The sequence below is a fragment of the Chrysemys picta genome, chromosome 5, assembly GCF_011386835.1.
Source record: "Chrysemys picta bellii isolate R12L10 chromosome 5, ASM1138683v2, whole genome shotgun sequence".
Taxonomy (NCBI): Eukaryota; Metazoa; Chordata; order Testudines; family Emydidae; genus Chrysemys; species Chrysemys picta.
The window spans coordinates 48,763,824-48,789,550 of NC_088795.1; the positions used below are offsets into that span (position 1 = coordinate 48,763,824).

General features: G+C 39.3%; 1 long non-coding RNA gene across 2 annotated transcripts in view; it reads right to left on the reverse strand.

The window, feature by feature from the left end:
• LOC135983630 (uncharacterized) overlaps nt 1–25,727 on the reverse strand; it is a 206,118-nt gene that overhangs the window by 158,439 nt on the left and 21,952 nt on the right. For both annotated transcript variants that reach the window (XR_010601351.1, XR_010601352.1), the window contains exon 2: nt 21,393–21,455. This is a non-coding gene — a long non-coding RNA (uncharacterized LOC135983630). The remainder of the gene's footprint in view (nt 1–21,392; nt 21,456–25,727) is intronic.

The window sequence follows — 25,727 nt, forward strand, 5'->3', positions numbered from 1 at the left end:
AATGCTCATAATCTTTTCCGGATAGAAATAACAAAGGGACTGTGGAAAATTAGTTATGAACAGATGAAGAAAGGTCAGCTGCTTAAGCTATGCAAAGAAAGGCAATTCTAACACTGAGAAGCAGATAAAAGTAAACTAATTGACTTGCTGTATTCTGCTGACCAGAAGAAAAATGATCTTCCATGTTTGCAGGGAACATCCAGCCCACTGGCAGAGAGTCCAGCAGACAGGAGAAATCTTGGAGCCAACTCCCTGTAGGGAAGCAGGGAAGAGATTGACAGAGGCAACAACCATGTCCCACTGGGAATGTGGGTAGATCTCCAGCTGTATCATTTCTCAGCCTACCTGTAGAAGGACTGACTGCATCTGGAAACCCAGCAGCCTGCAAACTGGAAGCAAGAGAAAGCAGACCAGGGAATGAGAACTGTACCAGCATGAGAACAGAGAGAAGGAGATGCTGCACCAGCAGAACTGTATTCCGGAAGGTGAAGCCAGACCTCATGTGCCTCTCCCAGGGGCAGCATAGACTCCAAATTACTTTCTTGCTTTAGGGAGGGGGATGGCATGGATGTTTTTCAAAATACTTTAGAAATGGAGTGTGAATTGAACAAGGTGGGCCAGGAGAACATAACACAGTATCTCGTTCCACTATTGTCAGGGACAAAGTCTTTGAACATTTTTACCCTGATGGACAGACAGGACTATAAACATTATGAGCAATGTAAACAAGCTTTGTTGCACTAGTTTATGCTGACCCCTGAAGCATATAGGAGAAGGTTTGGGGAGTTCAGAAAAAAGGAGACATGGCCTACTCTGAGGTATCAGCTCAAATTAGGGGTTATGCAAGAAATGGGGAACTGATTGGGGGGCTTCCAGAATGACAACTATTAATTGATGAAGCATAGAATTATTCTGTAAACTCTGCCACCCCAGCCTGAGATCATGGTTAGTAGACAGAAATATTAGAGATGTAATAATAGCTGGGAAGTTGGCACACCGTTATGTGAATAGTCAGCCTGGGTTTGATAGAAAACCTAATAGGGACCTGGATCAGGCCTAAACCAAAGCTCATGCCCCATAGGGCAGGAAACCACCTCCAGGAAACCTTAGGAAGGGTAGAGAAAAAAGTTGTGTTCCATATGTGGTCAGCAGGGTCACTTTGCCTGGAATTGCCCACACTGCTCACTGAGGGCCAGTGCAGTGCTGGAATGGCCAGCTGCACACCAACCTCAGAGTTAACTGCATGACTGAATCTCCAGAAAAACATGAGGTCCCCTATTGTTACAAGTGGAAATCATATACACACTCTCCTGCTCCCTATATATACACTTTAAGAAATCTGGGGGCAATGAAAGAAGAGCTGTCAGGGAAATTTATGGCAATAAATTAAGCTGCTTGCTATTCTCTTAGGTTTTATATTTATTCTGTTGTTTAGGGATATGTGAGAAGTGCAGGGTTCCTAAACAGATGGTTGAGTTTCTTTCCATCCTCTCTCCAAAGTCCAAGTGACATTTCTATATTTAGTAAAAATTCCCTGTCATTGAAGGTGTGTGTACGGGAGAGATGGTATTTAACTATACCAATTTCCTCTTTTTGTGTCTAAATCATTACAGTATTTGGTCTTTCCAATCCTTCCCCATTTTATTATCCCTTTTAAGTTATTAGCAGAATAACTTAGTCTCTTCCCAGCACAAGTTAAACTGCACTAATCTCTCTCACACATACACACACTTACAGAATCTTGCTGCCCCTTTTCCCAGTTCATGAAGTGAGCATACATTCTTATAGTCTGTCTCCTCAGCAAAAAATAGAGGAAACCTTAACAGCTACTTTTCCTACTGGAAAAAAGAAAAAAGAAAGATGCAGGAAATAGTTAATTCTAAAGCAGCCAGTTTAGCACTGTAGGCTCTTGGGTGTGCCAAAATTAATAGAAGCTCAGTCTCAGAGATATGCTGGAAAAAAAATCCTGTAAGTGGACAACCCTGGACTGGAGAGAGTTAGTAATAACCAGAAAGTTGCTCATAAAAGTATGTATCTGTATGAGTTATGTTTGTACATTACAAAACTAGGGAAGGAAAAAAGGTGTGGAGAAGAAATAGCTGCTTATTGTTCTCTCTGTACCTTAAGCCACATAAAAGGGTGAATCAGCAATTGGTTGCTGTTGGGTTCTATCTAACCCAGATGTGGCTCACTTAGAAAGCCATGCTGTAGCAATAACTACTTGGCAGGAACTGTGGCAGGAAGGGTAATTCTATTGTGGGAAAACCCCTTTAGCAGAAGCTTATATTTCATTTTTGCTCAAAGGAAATAGGATGGTAAAGAGAAATCTTTCATCACAAAATGAATATGGAAGTCTGTACTTAGAAACAGTCACATCTCCTTAAAAGGTTCACCTTTTATGTAGAATACTTAGAACAAAAGTGATTCTAATCAAAGCCTTCTCTATCACAAGTGGGAACCAACAACAGATAAAAAAAGATTTTAGCGGATTAGTTAATTGCATAAAGGTGATGACTGATGCAGTAGATCAGAGATTCAGTGCCAGTGGTTACTGAATGAAAGAAAAGGCTTGAATATTTGCCTAGGCTGAAAAAAAAAAAAAGTAAGTGGATGTTCTTTCTACACAATTACATTAGTGCATAGAGGCCCCAACTAATCTGGACTCTCATTGTGCTCAGCACTGTGGGCTAGATCCAAAGGGATTTAGGCATTGCAATGCTGAACATTGCAACATCTAACTTTTAGTTACCTAGGAAAAAACAAACAAACAAAAATCACAGAAACAACATTATCCAAAACACCTGAGTTAGGCCCCTAGGCTCTCTATACAATGAGTGGGGAGATAAAGGTGCTTTAGATAGCAATCTACAAACACCAGGAAGGTAGGTGGGAAGCCAACTAAGTTAGCCAATGGGCAATGACAATAAGAGGGATGTGTCCTAAGCCCTGACGCTCCCACAGAGATAGGTGTCTCGCGGTAGCTGGGATTTAGGTGCCTATCTTTATTTGCAATCCATGAATCGGAGACAAGATAGGTGTTCCTCTGCCTAATTTGCATATTGGGCCTGATCCAGTAGCCTTGTTGAGAGGCCCATCTAATGACACATAAAATTGCTGGGGCACTAGAGGGAAAATGCTGCCCCTTATAACCAGGGCTTTGGAGTGGAGCCCGGAGCTGGAGCACGGACCAGTAGGTTTTTGCCAGGAGATGGAGTGGAGCCGGAGCAGAGCAATTCAAAATTTTGATTACTCCAAATCCCTGCTTATAACCTTTAGCCCACTGGTTAGGGTACTCACATGCGATATGGAAGATCATGAGTTCAAGTCCCCCCATTTGCTGGAATGCCATTCCAGCACTTATTTTGGGAGCCAAAATGGCATTCCAGGACTTCAGATCTGTCTTGTGCCGCACAAGCTTAATGCAGGAGACAAAGGGTGAAAGAGGATGTTACCATCTTCATTTTACAGATGGGGAATAAGGCACATGGAGATTAAGGCTAACATCTACATTGACAACAACAACAACAAAAGTATTTTTACCATGGGATAACTAATGCACATTAGCTATGCTATTGTTAAACCAGAGTGGAGTTTTACAGTTTTATTGCAAGGTAAGCTAGGAGAGGTTAACCACAGGGGTGGTAGACATAGTGCTGATCTTGTGGTCAATGGCACCATTGTTCTTTACAGAGTCTGGGGTATGTACTGATGAGTTTTTTATGGCTGTTGAGTCCGTTGTTTAAATGACAGTGCCATCGATGGATAGGGCACACCCACACATTAGCAATACTCTGAATCCGAGCTGCAGATTCTTCCCTTCTCTGACACCAGTCATCACAAAGCTTGATCCAGTCCGCTTTGCATCACCTCATTCCATCTACAAACTGACTCCACCAACCAGAGCAGCATTCTGCACTCCTTTTCCAGTCATCCACAGAGATTCCAAAGGATACTCAGTCATCCTTGCAAGCATCCCGAAATCTGCACAGTGATCTGCCTCTTTCTAGCAGGGCCGGCTCCAGGCACCAGCTTAACAAGCAGGTGCTTGGGGCGGCCCAGGGAGAGGGGCGGCACCTGTGGCAATTCAGGGGCAGCAGGTCCCTCACTCCCTCTAGGAGGGAAGGATCTCCCACTGAACTGCGGCTTCCTCCCCCCCCCCCAATTGCTGCTGCCGATTGCGACTGCAGCTTTTTTTTTTTTTTTTTTTTGCTTGGGGCGGCAGAAATACTGGAGCTGGCCCTGCTTTCTAGACCCTTCACAAGCTTCAGAGTACAGCACACTTTGAGATCCTGTAATCTGGCATATTGCATATAGGGCTGGCTCCAGGCACCAGCGTAAGAAGCAGGTGCCTGGGGCAGCCAATGAAGAGGGGTGCGGCACGTCCGGCCGTTCAGCGGCAATTCGGCGGCAGGGCTGTCACTCCCTCTCGGAGCGAAAGACCTGCTGCCGAATTGTTGCCGATCATGGTGGGTTTTTTTGTTTTGGTGTTTGGGGCAGCAAAAACGCTAGAGCCGGCCCTGATTGCATATTGACATTTCGGAGCCACCTGAGTCTTTTCTTACTAATCAACATGTCTATGAATGACATTACAGTATAATTTAACACTTCCACCTTTGTCACCCTGTCTTGCAATCTTATTTGAATAATATATAAGCATATGATATGAAACCTGTTGAGTCTTTTGGCATATGTGGCGTAAGTTGTCCATGTTTCTGAGCCATACAGGAGAGTACATAAAACATAGATCATAAAAACAGATTTTCATTTTAGTTGACCACTACAACATGCCTTGTCTCTATTCAGGATTTTACAATGAGGTAACTACAGTGCACTTACCTCACTGGGTGGTGGGGGAAGGGAGAACTTGTGCCAGTGAAGACAAAGCTGAAATGACATGGCCCCAAGTCACACAGGAAGTGTGCAGAAGAGGTGGGACTATGAACTTGTAACTTCTAATTACCTTACCCACAAGACCATGACTATTTATTAATAGAAATGAGACCAGTGTGTGTACAATTCCTATGCGCCTTTGGGTCTAAGGCAAAGCTCAGAGGAATCGATTATATCCAATGTAACCACTTAATGCTATGTATAGAGATTTAGACATTTCAGTTCATTCTTTCTACTGTAATCTACCTGACTGAATGACTGTAGTGCTTTTGTTTTTTGACAACGATCAACAGGGACAACGATCCCTCGCTTTCATGGGCCTTGGGAGGCTGGCCAGTCCTCGCCCACAGACAACCCGCCAACCTTAAGAATATTCTCACCAGCAACCACATACCGCACCATAGTAACTAACTCAGGAACCAATCCATGCAACATACCTCCATACCAACTCTGCCCACATGTTTACAGGACCTAACCAGATCAGCCACAACATCACCAGTTCATTCACCTGCATATCCACCAATGTAATATATGCCATCATGTGCCAGCAATGGCCCTCTGCTATGTACATTGGCCAAACTGGACAATCCCTACGTAAAAGGATAAATGGATACAAGTCAGATATTAGGAATGGCAATATATAAAAACCTGTAGGAGAACACTTCAACGCCCCTGGACACACAATAGCAGATTTAAAGGTAGCCATCCTACAGCAAAAAAAACCTTCAGGACCAGACTTCTAAGAGAAACTGATGAACTTCAGTTCATTTGCAAATTTGACACCATCAGCTCAGGATTAAACAAAGACTGTGAATGGCTAGCCAACTACAAAAGCAGTTTCTCCTCCCTTGCTGTTCACACCTCAACTGCTAGAAGAGGGCCTCATTCTCCCTGATTGAACAAACCTCGTTATTTCTAGACTGATTCTTGCCTGCATATTTATACCTGCCTCTGGAAATTTCCACTACATGCGTCTGACGAAATGGGTATTCACCCACGAAAGCTTATGCTGCAATACGTCTGTTAGTCTATAAAGGTGCCATAGGACTCTGTCACTTTGTTTTTTGAGTGTTTATTCTTGGGTCATTGAATGTTTCCTGGAAATAAAAATGCTCAGTAAAAGCACAAAATAAAATTACATTCACAGAAGCCAATTTCTCTTTCAACAATTATTTGCTGAGAGGTAATTCATTCTCTGAGGCACAAAGATTTACATAGGTAACACCCATTAATATCAATGGGAGTTAAATGAATGAATCCTCTGTGCTTCAGTAAGGGATTAGACCCACCCTTCCAGTGGGGTTATAAAATCCTTTTCACAGCAGAAAAGCATTTTTTTTAAATGAAAATGTAGCAACATTTATAGGAATTCTGTATAATGTAGTGTACATACATGCAGTAATTGATTTACAATTATTGGTTGTGTTTAAGTTATGAGCTCTTGGTTAAATTAAGAACCTAATGTAACAAAAAAAGAGAAAACGCTCTTTGGTGCATAGACTCAAACTTTTTACTTTCATTATTATCTTAAATTCTGGTATCCTACTATAACAAAAACAGCAGCAGCATTTAATGGCACTATTAACTCAACAACCTAAAACAGCATCTATATTAATTATATTCATTATACTTAATTGAACATAATCATCTAACCTAACAATTCCTTGTACACTAATTAATAAAACAGCATGTCTTCTGGAACAGAAATGCATCAAAGTAGCGTTCCTTGTGCCAGAAGAACTTTTGGGTACAAATGAACTTCCCTCTTTAAAGGTGGTGCAACATTTTTTTACTTTATCATTCTATGTTGGATGAATTGTAAAAGAAGGTTTAGAGTTACTGTTGGAGTCTGACAATATTTTTGGCTAATTATTTTCATCTATGTTTGCATCTCCAAAATGATGATTTTTCATGAAATTCTGGCAAACTGAAAATGCTTTATAATGAATGTCAAACATACAGCTAAGGGTAGCATAAAATCCCTCTTTACCCTGTAAAGGATTAATTCCTCTTTTACCTGTAAAGGGTTAAGAAGCTCAGATAATCCAGGTGGCACCTGACCAAAAGGACCAATAAGGGGAGAAGATACTTTCAAATCTGTGGAGGAAGGTTTTTGGTCTGTGTCTGTCCGAGCCAGCCAGGAAACCAGGCAGGGGAAAATATATCTGAACTAAGCATCTAGTCTTCCAAAAATAGTAAGTAATAGCAGAAAAGAAATGCATTAGATTACCTTTTGTGTTACTTGTGAATTTTTCCCTGTGCTAAGAGGGAGGTTTAGCCCTGTTTTTGTAACTTTAAGGTTGCCTTAAGGGGAAATCCTCTGTGTTCTTGAGTCTTTTGTTTATTCTGTAAAGTACTTACCATCCTGATTTTACAGAAGTGATTCTTTTACCCTTTCTTTAATTAAAATTCTTCTTTTAAGAACCTGATTGATTTTTCATTGTTCTTAAGATCCAAGGGTTTGGGTCTGTGTTCACCCAGAGCAATTGGTGAGGTTATTATTCTCAAGCCTCCCCAGGAAAGGGAGTATAGGAGCTTGGGGAGATATTTGGGGAAGGTAGGGCTCCAGGTGGCCCTCCCTGAATGTTTGTTTAAATCACTTGGTGGTGGCAGCATACTGGCAAGGTGGAAGTTGTGCCTTGGGAAAGTTTTTAAACTAAGCTGGTAAAAATAAACTTAAGGGGTCTTTCATGCAGGTCCCCACATCTGTACCCCAGAGTTCAAAGTGGGGAAGGAACCCTGAATTAGCAATGAACCATCTGAATTAGCAAATCCACTTTCATGCAAAAAGTTGCAAAAGGTAGTATAAAAAGACAACATAGTATGTATATTCTCTTTCACAGACTGTCATTAATCATCCTTTGCAAACATGTCATTAGGTCTCACCTCATCCCCTATGAAGCAGGTAAATATTATTGACTATTATATAGTTCAGAAATGGAGAGGTTAAGGTCCAGATCCACAAAGGGACTTAGGCATTACAATGCTGAGTGTCACAACACAACTTTTATGCAGCTAGAAAAATCACTGGAATCCACAAAGCCTGGGTTATGTGCCCAGGCTCCATATACAACAAATGGAGAGAGATAAACACCTAAGACTGGGGTCCACAAAAAACAGCAAACTCCCTACCTAAACTATCCAATAGCAGTGCTGATGGAGGGGTATGTCCTATCTGGGATTTAGGTACCCAAATGCAGGCTGGAGGCACCTATCTTTGTTTCAGAGCCACAGCTATTCACCCACTCCTAGGGTTAGACATCTTTCCTCCCCCTCCCTTTTGGTAAGGCACCAGAAGAGCAGGAGACACTCATGCTGCCGCCTCTCTTGTAACTTCCAATCCAGTGGTTGGGGTGCTCATCAGGGATGTGAGAGACTTAGGTCCAATTCTCCCCCTCCCCCCCCCCCCCCCACACACCTGATTGTTCAAATCCTTTTTTTCATCTGAGGTCTCATCTTGCAAAAGAGTGCCCTAATCACTAGGCTATGGGATATATTGATATGGGTCTTTCTCAATCTCTCCTCTGTTCTGCTAGATATAAATAAGTAGCCATAGCAGCAGGGAGACTGGATCTCCCACATTAGTGCCTTCACTACCAGACCACAGAGTCATTCACATACTGTCGAAGTGACCCAGTGATTAAGTATTTTTAAACAGAGTGGAACAACTTCAACAACAGTAGAGATTGAGAAAGCACCACATTAGAATATTCCATAGCCCTATAGCTCGGGCACTCACCAGATAGGATTTGAACATGGGTCTCCTACCTTTCTCTGCATCAGACGTTGGAGGGGTGGGAATTGAATCCTGGGGGAGTACTCCATTGGGCTAAAAGTTAAGGATCTTCCACTTCCCCATGATTCTGTAGGGGTCCTGATACAATAGGTGTGCTCTGAGCATGGCTACTGGATGGGACCTCACAGGAAAGATAATCGGGGGAACACCTATCTTCACCTGGTTTGAGGATCCTGCTAGGGCTCAGGCATAAGATAGGCCTAAAGAGAGCAAATGTGCCCATACCCAGTGGCAGAAACTTAGGAGCCAAGAAGACTTATATGGCAAAATTCAGGGACCTACAGGATAGTGGAAACTGATGAGGGGTTCTGAGGATCTCAGTGTTGCCTAAAGTGGGGATTTAGGGATTAAATATATTTGATGTTCTAGGCCTAGGGGCTTAAGTCCTTTCATGGATTTGGCCTTGAGTCACTGAATTTTTGGCTAAAGCACTATTCTGAGACTTTCACCACATCAACCAAGGTCATGAAAAAAACCAGCTCCCCATAGTTCAGAGTCATTGGGTATTCTTACTCTGCAATAAATGAGCCATGGCACAGTGATGGCTGGCCTGGGCCAGCTGACCAAGGCTTAGACTTGGTGCCATGGATATTTTACTGCAGTGTAGTCACACCTCTAGAGTCTGAATCCAAATCCTAGCCTCTATTCTAAACCCCTAATGCTAGCCTTAACAAAATCTGGATCCCAACTTTGATTCCTCAAACTTTTTCTAATTAGGAGCTTAATTATTAAATTAATTTTATACACTAATATTGATAGTGTTTTGATTTAGATGAACGGTTTTCAGCTCTAGGTGAGCAAACAGGACAGGGCACACACATTTGATGGGTGCAGACAGTTATATGCCATAACATGCTTTTTTTTTTTTTTTTATTTCATAGCAAATTTTGACCACCTAGTTATTAAATGAACGATAGGTAAAGAGTTGAGCCATTTTTAAAATTGATTTATATGAAAATACATTTCAGAAGCCTTTATTCTTTATTTATTATTCTATTTACTCTCGATGCTGTGGGTATTCTATCTTGCCTTGTACAGTTTGACTTTAGGTCTGCCTTGACAGTATAAACTGTCTGGGGAGAGAACCCGTTGTCTGTTTGGCAGCAACTCGTTGTACAACACTGCATGTTTTACCACATTGTATGAATGGTTATTAATGATTTCTTATAATCATTTGCCATTAGTTCGTGTGTGGGGGTCCTGGCAGCATTTTTAACAGTTAAAGAAAACTGTTTATAGGAAAATTCCCCGATACACTGGGCCCCAAATATGCAACTGGGTCTATTTAGAAGGACAACTGCACCTTAACTTTGAAGTTAATTAGGGTCTGCATGCATGCAGGGGAATACCCATGTGGATCCAGTTACAGGATTGGAGTTTGAGGCTTGATCTTCACTACCAACCTATGTCAGTATAACTATATAGTTCAGGTGTGAAAAATCCATACCCAAGCAACATCGTTACACTGACCTAATCCCTGGTGTAGACAGTGCAGGGTTGACATTAACAAAGCTACTGCCTCTCAGCGAGGTAAAGTACCCACGCCAATGTGAGAAGCTCTCTTTTTGGCATAGGTAGAATCTCCACTAAGCACTACAGCAGCACCAGTGCAACTGCGCCACTGCAGTGCTGTAAATTTAGATGAGCCCCTAGTTATCCTATAAATTTAACCCTAATATAACCTCTTTGAAAGAATTTATATTAACCTCATCTCATTTCCACTAATTACTTATATCCTAGGAGAAAAGGCCATGTCTCACACAAGTCCAAAGAATGAGACTTTTTTAAGTTTCCTTTTGAAAGAGGAGGAAGAGGAGAAGAAAACTAGCAAATGCTGTATACATTTTCTTTTAAAGCAACACCCACTCTTATAATCACCACTTTGGTTTCAAGAGGGGAGAAAATGCTATTTATGGGCTGAGGGTTAGGGTGTGGAAAGGAAGGAACAAGAATATGTTGGGACTTGCTTAGATTATCTTAAATATAAATACTACATTTGTGCAAGTGGAGTACAGCCAGAATGGTTTAATTTAGAGTTGAGGACAAGCAGTGAGTAAAATGAATGTTAAACATTTTTTCTCCTTTCAAACAAGGAAAGGCTCTGAAAGCAGACTCCTTCTTCTAAAAGAGTCATTTGCCATTAAAATGTGCCATCATTCCTCCCTCTCCCCCCCGCCCCCCGCAGAGTGCATTGTCAGCATGAGTGAGTGAGTGTAGATGTGGTACTCATGTGTATGTGTTATGTGAAGAAAAAAGTTTGCCTCTGGCATTTCTCCATTTCTGACAAGTAGAAAGGTAATTATCAAACTAGTTGGTGCAGAGGCCTGAGGCTGTAGTAACTAGTTAACCCAATTTAAATGTTGCTATTTTTTGTGAATAAGTGATTTTTATGATTGAACTCTTTTTTTTTTTTTTTTTGGACTGACTCACTCACTTTGGAACTTGTACATATCCAGGGCCCAGAAAAGATCTTTCATGTGTGAAGCTAAATATGGTGGAATAAACCACCAAAGACTAGATGACACAGAAAAGTCCAATTTCTCCTCTTTTAATCTGTGAAAAAAATCAAGTAATATTCATGTACAAATGGACCAAATGGAAGAACAATGTTTGCAAATAGGACCCCAGACACACAAAAATAAAACAGGGTACTATGAAGTAGTTCTTTAAAAACCTTAACTCCTAACCAAGCACAGCAAATCTTGTCATCTGTATTTCATATATCAAATGTTAGCATAAGTATACAGAGGAAGAAAGGCAAGAGAGAAGTGGTTTTGTATTAGTAAGTAAGTGTGTTTTCATTATAGCTATCTAATTCCACACAGATCTTTCTTTATGGGAGAGGCAGAGTGTTCTAGCAGACTGATCATAGGACTGGAAACTAGGAACTTCCAAATGACCTTGGGCAAATCAGCATACCCTTCCTGTGAATAAAATCCATCCCTGCACCATTGCAGAGTCAAAGATAGGGGTGGCTTGCCCACCATCTCCTAACCTGGGGGTGTCAGGAGACCGTGTACTCCTGCACCCAGAGTCTGATTGCCCAAAGCCATTATGGGCCTTGAGGCGCCTGCAGAATAGCAGAGGCATTGGACTGGATCACCCATATATACAAACTTCAATACAGGAATGGCTCTTACCTGCTGTTAATACACTCAAGACTACTTCATGTACCAGAGGCTTTTGAAGGGGGACAGGAAGTTACAAAGTCAGCTGTACATCTCATGGGGGAAGGCCCTTTGCACAAGGAGTATTCTCCTGGTGGACATGGGGGACATGTAGCTGCTTTGTGACTACTTTAATATAGGTGGTATAGAATGGCTGCAGGTCACCAATGAATCAGGACTTCTGTGTCTCCAATTCCCTATCTATAAAATGGAGATAGATACAACTCCTTGCTTTGCAAGGGCATTGTGAGAATTAAGTGGCCATTTTTGTTAATCACTTTGAAGACGTCTAGTGTCAATAATAATTGTATATGTAAAGTAACACCATCCTCCTAACAAGATTCTGCACAATTTGAAAATTTTAAAAACTGCATAAAAATATAAGAAGAAATACTGACTTCATCAAAGGGAGAAGGGAGTCCTACAAAGAGGTGAGAATGGAAGTGTTAAAAACCACTACTGTACAGATTGCTGATACTACTCTAGCCTGTGCTTAAGCAAGCTCTCACAGGAGGTCTCATGTATATATTGAGCAACAACAGAGACTGGATAAAAAACCTGGAGATACGACTGGGTTTGTCAGTGTATATAGAGGCAAGTTGTGTTCAGCATCATGTCAGCAATTCACGTCAAGCTACAAGCATGGCTTTGTCTGCACTGACCACAAAGTTGTGGACTGAGTCATATTAACTTGGCTTTTCATAAGCATGCTCTAAAATTTTGTGGTGAAGACAAGGCCATTGATGATACACTTGTCCGTCTTCACTGGTCACCTACCTTCTAGATTTGACTTGACATGACAACTATTATTTAGTCACTCAAGCAAGATTACACAATTAGAAACATACACAAAATTCCAAACTCACTCAAAAATGTTTTGAATGCTCCAATATTGCCTGATGACCTGATCTGAAGAAAACACATGCCCCTATATTTAGAAGAAAATCCTTGATTCCAAAACATCTGAGGCAGAAAAAAAAATCTACAAAGTCCATAAGGACTCAAAACACTTTTACAACTGCCATTTATTACTTACTGAATATTATTGTAATTGAGTCTCACATGGCAACAGCAAATAAGAAGAAAATAATATGGGTGTACCCAACATCTGATATTAAAATGATCATCTAAGGACACAAGTGTTGCTTAAACTCAGCTTCTGATGTGTTCATTTTTCCCTGGATTTGTCAGATAAACCGACAGACACAATTACTTACCTCACAGATCATTGACAGAGTTTTGTGAGGAACACCAAATGAAAACTTGAAACAAGGAATTCAAGAGAAACTTCAATATTACATAAAATAGTAAAGTTAGAGGGGGAGGTCAGCTGGTTTGAAATGCTTGGCAGGATGCAAACCCCCAACCAACCAAATAAACTATCCAGGATAAATCTCCATTAGAAATCACCTGAGAGATTTCTTCCCTTTTAGCAGTCTGCATCAGGGATTTCCTGCAAGACGGTGTGATTAGGCCTGCTAGTTTTACTCTTAATTCAGAGATAGATTGGCTAGTAATGGCACAAAATAGGAACTACCAAACCTGTAGCTTCACTGCAGTGACCAATGACTGATTACAGATGCTATTTCAGTTCCAGTTCACATACAAGCAGCTAGGAAGTTCTGGAAGAGTGACTCTAACTGCTTATTTGGCCAGATTGTGATTAAATGACTTGTGTATTTGCTGCACAGTGGGAGCTGCTCTTTTAACTTGAAAGGGAAACTGTTTTGGAACTGCAGGTCCAGAGTTTCAATTCTGTTTTGTTGTGCAGTCTGTGTTTAAGACAGACCTCCCATTATAGCCTATTCTATGCTCTTGGAACTACCACTGCAAGTATGTCTGCCCATATACATTATTTCTTTATATAGCTACCAGTCAGGCTCAAATACCATCTCCTCTCAGCCCCCCCCCCCCTTTTGAATTCCATTAGGCTTTAACTAGAGTTAGTTGAAACTCTCAGGTGTCAATTCTGAGGGAAATTCTGACGTTTTGAAAAAAAATAGGGTCAATCAAAACCTTGTAGTTTGATAAAAATCAAAGTATTATTCCAATTTTGTCTTATAATTTATAATATAAAATACATTTTGAAACAAAAGGTCCTTTAAAAAAAAATGTTCCATTCTGCTAAGACCAAAACAGAATGTTCTGACCGTATCAAAATGCTTTCCCCCACCCCAAACAAGATTTCATCAAAATTGACATGTTTCTGTTGAAATGGAAACTTTCCCTGAAATGTCATTTTCCAGTGGAAAAACATTTCATTGGAAAATTTGACTTGCTCCAGAGTTGTAACTTATTATTAAACCATGAGTGTCTCCTGTGTTGAAGAAAGGAACAATAAGGGGAACTATAGGGTTTATGAAGTTAAACATTCCCAAGAGCCAGATGTGCTATCCTACTGATATAAAGAGTAATCATATTCCATCTGAAGGGAAAGGCACATGGAGACTGCCGAGCACATGGCAATGTTTTAGAGACCATAGAACTCTAAACTCAAGGAGTTCTTCTGCAACTTCTGCAAAAAAGAAGACCCACAGAGGTTAAGCTTCCGTTCATCCTTATGAAAGTTCTCTTACCTTCTAGCTAAAATCCTTATCAGCCACAGAAGTAAAGAATTTAAACATTTATATACAGAGATGGAAATTCTTGCCTCCTAGTCTTATTAACTGCAAATCTCTGCAGTAAAGTGTCTCCCACTTGGTGTTTCCAGCTCTTTTATTCCCTTAAATAGCCTTTACATGGGTATATTTGACATAACCTATATGGGTTATGTCAAAAATTACTAACACACTTTTATGGGAAGCTGAACAAACCATAGTTAGCCTTTCTGTTCATCATAAAACCTCTTCGAACTTGATTTTATATTTCCATAAATGACAAAATTTTGCTGCAACTTTCAATGGCTGTCCTCTAACTTCTGTCATTCAAATTAATGTACGGTCTGGTACATGAGCTGTCCTTGTGATTCCCTTATTAGGTTTATGAATATTCATTAATTTGTTGTGTGTCCTGCCTCATGTTTCAGTGGCATATAGGCATGCTATTATGTTTCTACAAGGCAGTTTTGTTTTGTTTTTTAAACTTCAAAAGCCATTACTTCTCTTTCCTCTTCCAGCCTTCAAAGTAATTTGCATAACATTGCAATGCCTAGTCTACTCACTCTTACCAAGTTTTATTATTAAATTGAGCTGTACTTAAGATTTCATAATTAATAGATTTGTAATCAGAAATATCTTGCATTATTAATTGTTCTTTCACTTGATCTAGTTGAGAATCTGAGTGGTCTTGTGAACAGAGCATTGGATTGGGACTCAGACTTAAGTCCTGTTCCCAACTGTGCCACTGTGTGAACTTGCATCAGTTACTTCATCTCTTTCTGCCTCTGCTTTGTTTGTATTGCCTTTTTAGGGGGCAAGGATTCTGTCAATGTGTGTTTGTACGATACCTAGCACAGTTTTGATTATTGCCAATGAGCACTACTACAGTACCACAAATAAATAACAAACAATAGCAGCTAGATCTCTCTTTTGATATACAGGGATTTCATGAGACAGGAACATCCAGTCTTAATTTGTCTATTTTATACATAATTTCTCTGATAATTGATATTTTCAACAGAGCTGCATTGTTCGGTGGTTTGAACACTTTATCAGGAGCCATCCAGTGCTAGGCTAGCATTGACATGGATGAACAAGTCACCTGATCTTTCTGAGTCTCAGGGTACAAATAGTTTGGTTGAAAAACAGCGTTTGTGTACTCCTTGAAGACGTTGCATTGATTGTTCGCTATCCTTTCTTCTTGTTGCCTGCTTCGTCACCTAAATCATATGGTATTGTTTCTAAACACTGATTGGAAACTTTTTAAACAAAATAATGAATGACAACAGAGCAACAAGCAGAGAAACAAGCAATGAAGAGATTCTTGGTAATAATGAGTACACACAAGAAATTAAAAACTACAGAGAGTTGAAGAGGGAAGAAAAATAAATTAAAATCAGAGCCACACAATGAGGACCAGTTCAAAAATGCCACCAACATTACAGTGAGCTGGAGGAGTTGGCTGTAGTCCTTCCTAATGGTTATGAAAGCTTCGGGAGCAGATAATGATTATATGAAAGTAGCCTATTATTTAGTTCAGTGGCTGGGCAAGTTCTTGAAGTAGCACATCACAGGAAGATAATAATGGAGATACGCTCACTCTAGATAAAGTTTGAACAGTGTTCAGAACTTTTTGTAACCATAAAAAGAACGTTGTTTGTCCATGGCACCAATTTAGATCTGATCTTCATTTCTGAACAAATTGGATTGACAATTATGTAAGAGAATTGAATCCAAAAGCACAAAGCTGTGAGGTTAAAAAACTTTGAAAATGATATGTTTAGAGACAAAAATGTGTTCTTTGTGACTGACAAAAGATTGAAAGAAAGGTTATTATGGGAACCTGATTTGTGCTTAGAAAAAGCAATAGATTTCTATGGGACCTTAGAAGCAAAAAAATACTATTCAACAAGAAAAAATGACTGATCAAAGGACTGAAAAGTTTTTACAGGTTGTTTAATAGAAAAAAAAGTATTTGGGCCAGCATGTCCAGAGTTCAGCCACATGAGAGCCCGCACACGTGGACCTGATGAAAGAAATCTACTGAGAGCCTGCTGAGCATTTGGGACCACGTGTCATATGTGTGGGTTATTCATGGATGTGCAGAACATCCAGCCTCAAGAAAAGAACAAAAATATCTTACCAAAATAGAATATCAGCCTACCCTCTTCATAGGGGCAGTGTCATAGGTCATAAAAGTCACACAGCTAGCCCAGCAGAAGCTTGGTACATGGTGTATATGGAATGAACCTATACAATTTTTAACTTGATACTGGGGTTGAAGGAAACATTTTACCAGTTCACCTCTCAGAAGAGATATGTCCAGGCCAGATTAGACATGCTGACATTATGAAGCATATTGTGGCTCTGGGGTAAAATCTGCAGCAACTGAAACACAAAGTCAGACTTCATGGCAACCCTAGAGTCAGTGGTCTCTTGGACACATGGGACTGGTTGCCATCTCACTAAGAATGAGGTAGGGCAAGAGAACAGCATTAGAAGTGGTGGAAGTGATGGCAAAAATTATATAGTTACTTGTGTATTAGTACTATTGGTGTACCAGGGAGAATATAGTAATATTAAGATAATGAGAAACCACCTCATTGTCAGCACTCCAAACATCCAATTTAGCATATTTATCTACCCGAGGAAAACATTGTATGTTATGTTCAGCCAAAACAAGCTTCCCTTACCATCTCTGGCCATATTTCATTGTAATGCAATTACCTAATCTATACTGAATATTTTATTTAATTTATGACATATAATAAATGCAATGGGCCATGATTTTCTGTTGTCCTATCCCTTATATTTTCATTTACAACAGGGCAAAGAGAGTGTAAAATGCTATCAAGTCAGAATGGCAGTGTTTTACCCTCACTTTGTATGAACGACTGAGGAAGGTGCAGGGCAATGGTGACTCAGGTCCAAAAAAAGTTTTTATTGCAATCCATATATATATACACACACAAGGCAATTCAATGGTGCACTGTGCAATTCTCCATGAGATATGGTAATAAGACAGATCTCAGAGCTGGGATGTGTTTTTTTTTTTTTTGTTCCCCCCCCACGTGTTTCAACCACTGCCATTATCCTGCTGAAAAAAAAAAAAAAAAACCTGCAACCTTCATTATTCCTAGAAAAAAAATATTGAAAAGCTTTAGCCATTGCAGTTTCTTAAAGGAATGTGGTGTGTGCTGATTTTTTTCCCTCCATTGACATACATACTGCATCTGTATGAATAACAGTGCAGACATCCAATAGCAAATAGGATATTCACAATTTTTCATTACAGAATCACATTTGCAATGTTTGTGTCAGCACTTTCCTAATAAGCCTCTATATGTAGGAGTTCACAGCTCTGACCAAAAAAAAAAAAAAAAACCCACACACATGCAAGTTGAAACTTGATAACTAGAGCTTCAGCCAAGGGGGAACTTTTATGAAATGTTTGGTGGAAATCAGACAACTAGTTATTCTACAGGAAAGATAATAAAAATGGTTGACTTAAAAAAACAAACTATTCTCTACTTTGCTATGGATGCGCATGTTTAAAGCTCATGGGACTGACCTTAACATTTAAGGGAGAATACACCCTCTCTATTAAGGGTCCAGTGTATGATCCAAAGCTCACAGGAGTCAATGGAAAGACTCTTATTGAGTTCAATGGGCTATGGGTCAGTTTAATAACACTGCAGTCCTTCACCAGGGCAAAATTGGAATGTTTTGCCTGAGTAAGAAATGCAGAAAATTCATTCATTCACATTTTCTCTCTATATATATTATATTTATACATACACAATTATATATATATACACACACAAAAGCATATTATGTCCTTTATAGAAAAGACACTCAGGAGCATGGTAAGTGGGGGAAAAATGGAACTTTACTTATTAGGTATTTTGCCTGACACCATTAAGCAGCCCTCACAGGTAACCATTTGTCCCTTATTTTACATGATGTCCCTTTTTAGGGTGACCAGATGTCCCGATTTTTGGGTCTTTTTCTTATATAGGCTCCTATTACCCTGCACCTCCTGTCCCGATTTTTCACACTTGCTGTCTAGTCACCCTACTCTTTTTCAGGGCATAATGTTCACATCCTAGATCATGTAAATATTGGACACCCATGTCTTTCTCCTCCTCTGTCACTTCCAGTTGACACATCCCCAGGTTAGTCCTTATATACATGACATTTGCACTATTAAATTTCATCCCATTTCTTTTACACCAGGGTGTCATCCAAGTCTCCTTGTATGATATTCCATTCCTCCTCCATATTGGCAATACTTCCCAACTTTGGCCTGGTCTACACTACAGTGGGGGTGGGACAGGGGCACAAAATCAATTTAATTTACGCAACTTCAGCTACCTGAATAACATAGCTGAAGTTGACATACTTAGATCTACTCACCGCGGTGTCTTCACTGCGGTGAGTCGACTGCTGATACTTCCTCATCTACTCCGCCTGCACCTCTCGGCCTGGTGGAGTACAGGAGTTGATGGGAGAGCGCTTGGGGGTTGATTTATTGCCTCTAGACTAGTATACGCACACCCTCTGTGTCATCCACAAATTTTATTAGAAAATCCCCATTTTGTGCACCAAGGTCATTAAGGAAAGTGCTAATAAAGATTGATCCCAATACCAAGCCCTGAGGAACTCCACTAGTAACTTCCTTCCAGCCTGACCATTCACCTTTCAGTATGACCTGTTGTAGTCACCCCATTAACCAGTTATTTACCCATCTTTCAATTCTCCCATCAATCCCCACCTTCTCCAATGTAATTTATAATTTCTCCTGTGGAATTGTATCAAATGCTATACTGAAATACAAGTAGCTTAGATCTATTGCATTTCCTTTGCCTAGAAAATCATTTAGTTATCTACTAAAAAAAAAAAAAAAAAAAAAAAAAAAATCAGGTTGATCTGGCATGATCTACCTTTTGTAAAGTCATGTTGTATTTTTGTCCAGTTACCATTTATCTCTATATCTAAACTTCCATCTCTTTCCAAACTAGTTCTAAGACCTTGCATATGATTGAGTTCAAACTAATGGGCTTCTAGTTTCCAGGATCACTTCCCCCACCTTTCTTAAATGCACGTACAGTAGTTGCAATCCTCCAGTCATGGGGTACAATCCCCAAGTTTACAGATGCATTTAAAATCCTTATTATTGGACTTACAATTTCATGTCACTTCCTTTAATATTATTGGATGGATATTATATTCTTGGAACGAGTTTCCTATAGTGTTGCATCAGAATCTAAATCTGCTTATTGCTAACACATCAATATTCTTTTGCAATGATTACATTAAGTCAGAATACAAATCCAAGACAGACATTAAGAAAATAATCAAGAAAGTTACAATTTACACCAGCAGTGATCTGGACCTACTTTTTTCCTAAGATTTTGTTTTATTGCTTTGTGTTAATTGACATAGGCCTACTGAGGTCTATGAAGCTACACCAGTATACCTAGCTGAGGACATGGTCCTAAACATTCTTGAGTACCTAGTCTGAACTGGGCACTATGCATATAAACCATTTTTTTTGTTAAGATATGAGTACAAAGAATAAACACTGACAATTTGTGCATATCCTTTTTAACTATATTTAGACAAAAAGACTATGTAAGACTCAAATGCCTTACAAATTCCATACAGCCTTATATCTTATAGTGCAGAAAAAAGGTCTTTCAGATTATGCTTAATCATATATAAACTAAAATAAATCCTCAAGCACACCCTACAATAGCTTTGTAAAGCCAATACAACTACCCTCTCATGCATGACTAATATTGCTAAATGGTAAGTGTCTGATGCAGAAATATATAAAATTGAGAAAAATTCAGATAGTAGTTTAAATTGATCAACCATGCATTATACAATGTAGTTATGATCATCAGTCATTACATCATATTGTGCCACTGTTGGGTACATTTAATTCAACATAAAGTGATCAAGCAGTTAAATAAATGATAAAGCCTTCTTCAGACAATATAACCCAGCAAATGTCAGGCCCATTGAAAAAGCATGCATTCTGAAAATAATAGGGTTAACTCTAAGGCTTGTAAAACTCACACACAGTTGTGCTCATTCAGACATGAAACTAAGTACAACAGTAATATTGTATAGATAAGAAATTCTAGCATTGATCACTTCTACTGATTATTCATAATAAAGCATACTTTCAAAGAAATTGTATAACTATTTTATATTCTTGTATTACAAAAGCATCGATTTCATACACTTAAGGCCTGATTCTTTGCTCCAGTATACCAGTTTTACATGGGTGTAACTCTTGATTTCAATAGTCACAAAACTGGCATAAAAGAGTAGAGAATTTGGCCCTAATATGTCAGAATCGTATGTCTATTCCACCTTTTTTCCCCTAAAGCAATCAAATAAGAATCCTTCAGCTTCTGTGGCAGGTGCAAATGATAGTCAACAAATCATCCATTACAGATCACTCAACCTGACCTATCCTTAATTCAAACTGTGAAATGGGTAGGTCATAGATATGCACTAATTCCATGCAGAAACCAAGTGTTCTATGAAAGAAATGGCTGTTTCCTCTCCCCACATCTCCCCTCCAAATCTGAATCTTGTTGTTTTAGACTCCCTTGAACCCTGACAGTTCATCTTTCAAAATGTGAAATGAAAACAATGTGGTGCCTACCCTACATAGTAGAAAAATTACTGAGGAAAACCTTATTCTCTTATTACACTAGCGGTCACAGACCCTATCAGTCTCAGAGGATGACAGAAAATCATTGAAACAAAACTCTCTATTGTCCAGCAATGATAAAGAAAAGTACAGTTCATCCCTGAACCAGCGTATCAGTTGTCACTGAGCAGTGACAGCATCTAAAATGCTTGCCTGCCGAGTCCTGAGTCATTGGGCTGAACTTCTGCCATGTTTTTACATTAGGCTCTTACCTGCCGCACAATCATTTGCTGACTCAGTCAGAGATAAATGTGTTAGCCATGGATAGAACAGAGCTGAAAAAAAGAAAAGAAAACAAACTCAAGAACATGGGAAAATGAGAAAATTCTGTACAGATCATGAAGATAAATACTGGAAATAATCCTAGCACCTATGTTAAAACAATGCATGAAACTCTCTGCAATGGGCTCCTTCTGAAGACTCCCCCCACAATTCCAATAATAGTTCTTCACATACTTTCACATTAGCTCTATGGTCTGTACTGTACATATTTTAAATATGAACTGCTCTGTCTCAGAGCTGCACGGGGGGGGGGGGGGAAGGGAGGGGAAGGCAAGTGGGGCAATTTGTCCCAGGCCCCCACGAGAATATAGTATTCTATAGTATTGCAACTTTTTTTATGGAAGGGGTCCCCGAAATTGCTTTGCCCCAGGCCCCCCGAATCCTCTGGGCGGCCCTGCTCTGTCTATTTTTGGTTCATTTTCTTTAAACTTTAAGTACTATTTTTTTTAATTGAAAAGAGAGCCTGAAAAGATGATATTTGGGCCAGTTCATGTGTGGAGCTAAACAAATTTACACCAGTTGATGTCAGGGTAGCACTCTATTTCAACTGAGGTCTGGCTCCTTATTCTTCTCCTCAGCAAAGAGACACTGAGAAGTCTAATTATGAAATAACCACTACCATGAAATGCTAATTTAAAATAGACCAAGATATGGTGGGCTAAACAGCATGGTTTCTGTAAAGGAAAATCATGTCTCACTAATTCCTTAGAATATTTTGTGAAGGTCTGTGTGACATATGGCGATTTCCTGCATATTCTTAGGAGACTTCATTAAGAATAAGTATTTTGGGGTTCTATTGCATTAAAATGCAGTTTACACATAATTGTGAACCAGGGTTTTATGTAACATCTCTAAAGGGGAGATGTGATGGGAAGCTTATGAGTTCAGAGGACTTTATTGAAAGGTGTGCCAGATAGGAATGGACTTTTGGAATAATATGTGTTAAATGGATTTCCTGGGAAATACCTAAGGGAAGGTTAATGCACATTTCCCACCCTTGGTTGTGAAAAAACCCAGCTGCTACACCCTGAGGAAGGGGTCATTGCCTGCTGATTACCTGGCCCCAGGAACTAGAGATCAAAAGGTGAGCTGCTGTTCTGATTCTAAATCTAAGTTGGTTATGAACTTGCAACCATGGGAAGATGCAGTTATGGGTTTTGAAGGACTGACTTCTACCAGAGCCCATCATTGGGTGTGGGGTTAATCTCTGGTAAACTTTTTAGCTCATGTGTAGGCTTAGTATATTTTCTCTGCAATGCTTTCATCCTTAGATGAAGTATGCTTGCTTAGAAAGAACTGTGATAACTTTAACTGCAGTGATAATCTCCAGAAAGAATGCAAACACTGGAATGTTAGGCAGTCTGGCTTCTAGGGATATCACAGTGACTGTAAGGAGCAAGGAGCCATTCTTAAGTGAGTGCCGTCAGTGGAGCACAGAGGGGGAATACAAGTTTATTGACATTGTCATACTTCCAGGGTAACCAAAGGAGAACTGGTTGACAATTTATTTAGATCTCCAAACGACTTTGAACAGAGTTCCACACAGGAGGCTATGACAGAAGCCAAGTTGTCTGGGGGTGAAAGGCATTATCATCATGAATGGCTATGAGACAGAAAGCAGCGAGTAGGAATAAGTGGTTAATTTTCATCCTGGGACAAGGTTAACAGTAGGGTAGCTCCAGGTTCCATACTGCTCTGTTGAACCTTTTCCCTGTGTCTTGTAGCCATTTACTGCAGAGGGATGCAGCATCTGTGACAGCCTCAGAGGTGACTCAAGGGAATTTACTGCAGTCTCAGTATTATCCTCATGCTGCAACCTGCATTACTAGGTAGACTTTCCAAAGTCTGAGCATCCTAGCTAATCTAGTATTTTACATGATAGAAATTAATGACTGCCTTTCACACATGTTGGTATAATGTATTGTACATTTTGGAACTTTATAAGCAAGTACTTTAGAGAATTCACAGACATGAAGAATAATTCTTCCACCCTCCCAGTTTTTGCAGGTGCACTCTAACTACAACCGATTATCAAAATTGTCCAAACATTCTAAGGCCACAAGTGGAAAGAGAACAGAACATGAAGTAGTAATGAAAGCAATTGGCAAAGATTAAATAATGATGAAAATCTTAATATGACCAGTGAAAGTTGTGTTTTTTTTAAACCTGCACATTAATATCCTATTTTCATAGTGTAATAGATTCTCTGTTTGCCATTGAGTTCCTAAGAGTCAGAAATATTGCAGACAAGTTTGGCTACCTCGAAACATAGCAGTATCTGCTGTTTGAGGTGTATTGAAAATTTTTGGTAATGCTAAATTATTCCAGGGACCAAACCAGTGTGTGGCAGTCCATCTTGGAGATAGAGGAAGCGCAAAAGCTACTTAGAGCCATTTTTCCCTCCTGACTCTCCTTCCCTGTTGATTTAATCTTTCCCTGATCATTGCATCCTAAACACATATTTAGATCACAACTAAATTCTATGAGACATATTCTATTTTCACTTACACCAGTAGTTCCATTTAGAATGGTCTTATTTTAGTGCATTTCCATAGATTTTGGAATCACCAGCTTTCTTAAATAATGCACTTATGAATTGTTTTGGTTGTGGGATTTTGTGGAAAGAGTGCAGTTGAGCCAAAGCAGTGCCAGTGAATCTGCTTCTTTGTGCCTCTCCCAGTAAAATCCCACTGTGGAAGATGGGGGAAGCAGCCAAAGGAGCCACCACAACAGTATTAAAGCTGAGGCAGCGTTTATGTAATAGTTCCACTGCCACACCATAATCTGAGATGGAAAAGGTTCTGCAACCCCTGACTCTTGCACAGCCCCATCCCTGTGCATTTACCTAGACTGTGCAATGGGGAGAGAATTTGCCCCTCCCCCCCCCACCACACTTCATTTGCTAATATGCATTAGCCATTTTATGTCGGTTTCAAAAATATAGTAAATGCATCAAATTATGTTTTTATATATCTATATAATTACACATCTCACTGCCAAATTTCTCTGATCAGATTTCTACACAGCAGTAAAAACAAGTCATTATAAACATTATGTATCTAATTTTCCATTTCTGATAAATATATCTAGAGACAAAATAATTTATATTTACAAAAATGCATTTCTTTAATAGGGCAATAAAATTTTAAGCCAAGACTTTTTCAAAGCTTATTTCAGATATACTGTACAGTATTTACTCACAAAGATATCCATTTAATCCCATAATAATCATGATCATTTTCTATTACACACTTTAGAGTCTTTGGAGAAGTGGAACAATTTCTGAAACAAATAGAAGTTATTTTAGTGGACTTTGCTGGAGTCTGAAAGCAAGTTGTAACGGTTCTTTATCTGAAGTAATCTCACATTCGGGGTTTTAAAGTGAGGGCTCATTAGGTTTTATCATTTGAAGATCTAATAAGGAAACAGTAAGTACAGTAAATACCTACTTGAGGAGCAAAAATATATTAATTAATGCACTGTATTATGTCTGGCATTGATTTTTTATGGACTATGCTTTAGTGTTTTTATGGTAATTATGTCTGGCTCCAGAACACCAATCAATGGGAGACAAAGTAAGTTGATTTGTTCCCTTTTATGTTATTGATTTTTAAAATAAAAACAAAAACAAAAACATCCTTTTGTTTAGCTGGCAGCAGATTCCCTGAAAAACCACCAAACTCTCAAAGTCTACAATTTGTGTTATTTTTGTGCTCTAATTATTTAGAACAGCAGAGCTAGTTGTCAACAGTTCCAGAGTATTTTATATTCTGAATCCTGCCCATCAAAGTCTTTCTACCATTTTTCACCTGCCATTTCTCCAATGGTCTTGAAAAGCACCAAAGATAGAGTACAGCAAAATTATTATTATTAAAGTATAGTATTTTTTTAATACTTAATTTTCTTCCTTTGAAGAAATGCATCACTGTTTTGAATGTTAAACTGGGTGTGTTGGAGGGTCTCATATGGAACTTAAACGAATAACATGTGATTTAACTGGTTGAACTTACCAAAATGTTCAGGCAGATTAGCAGGAGCCCTTAGGATAACTTTTCAGAGGGGGTGAAGTTGAATTTTGACTCTGTTCAATCTCTCTCTCTGACAATCAGAAAAAAATATTGGCAGCAGCACAGGGGAAATTACTGGCTGTACCATGCTGCTGTTTTAATTCCAACAATCCTGAAGACCATCCAAGATTTAAGTGATATGGTGGATTTGCAGAATCACTCCCAGAAGACAGCAGAGGAGAAAGAATGATCCATTAA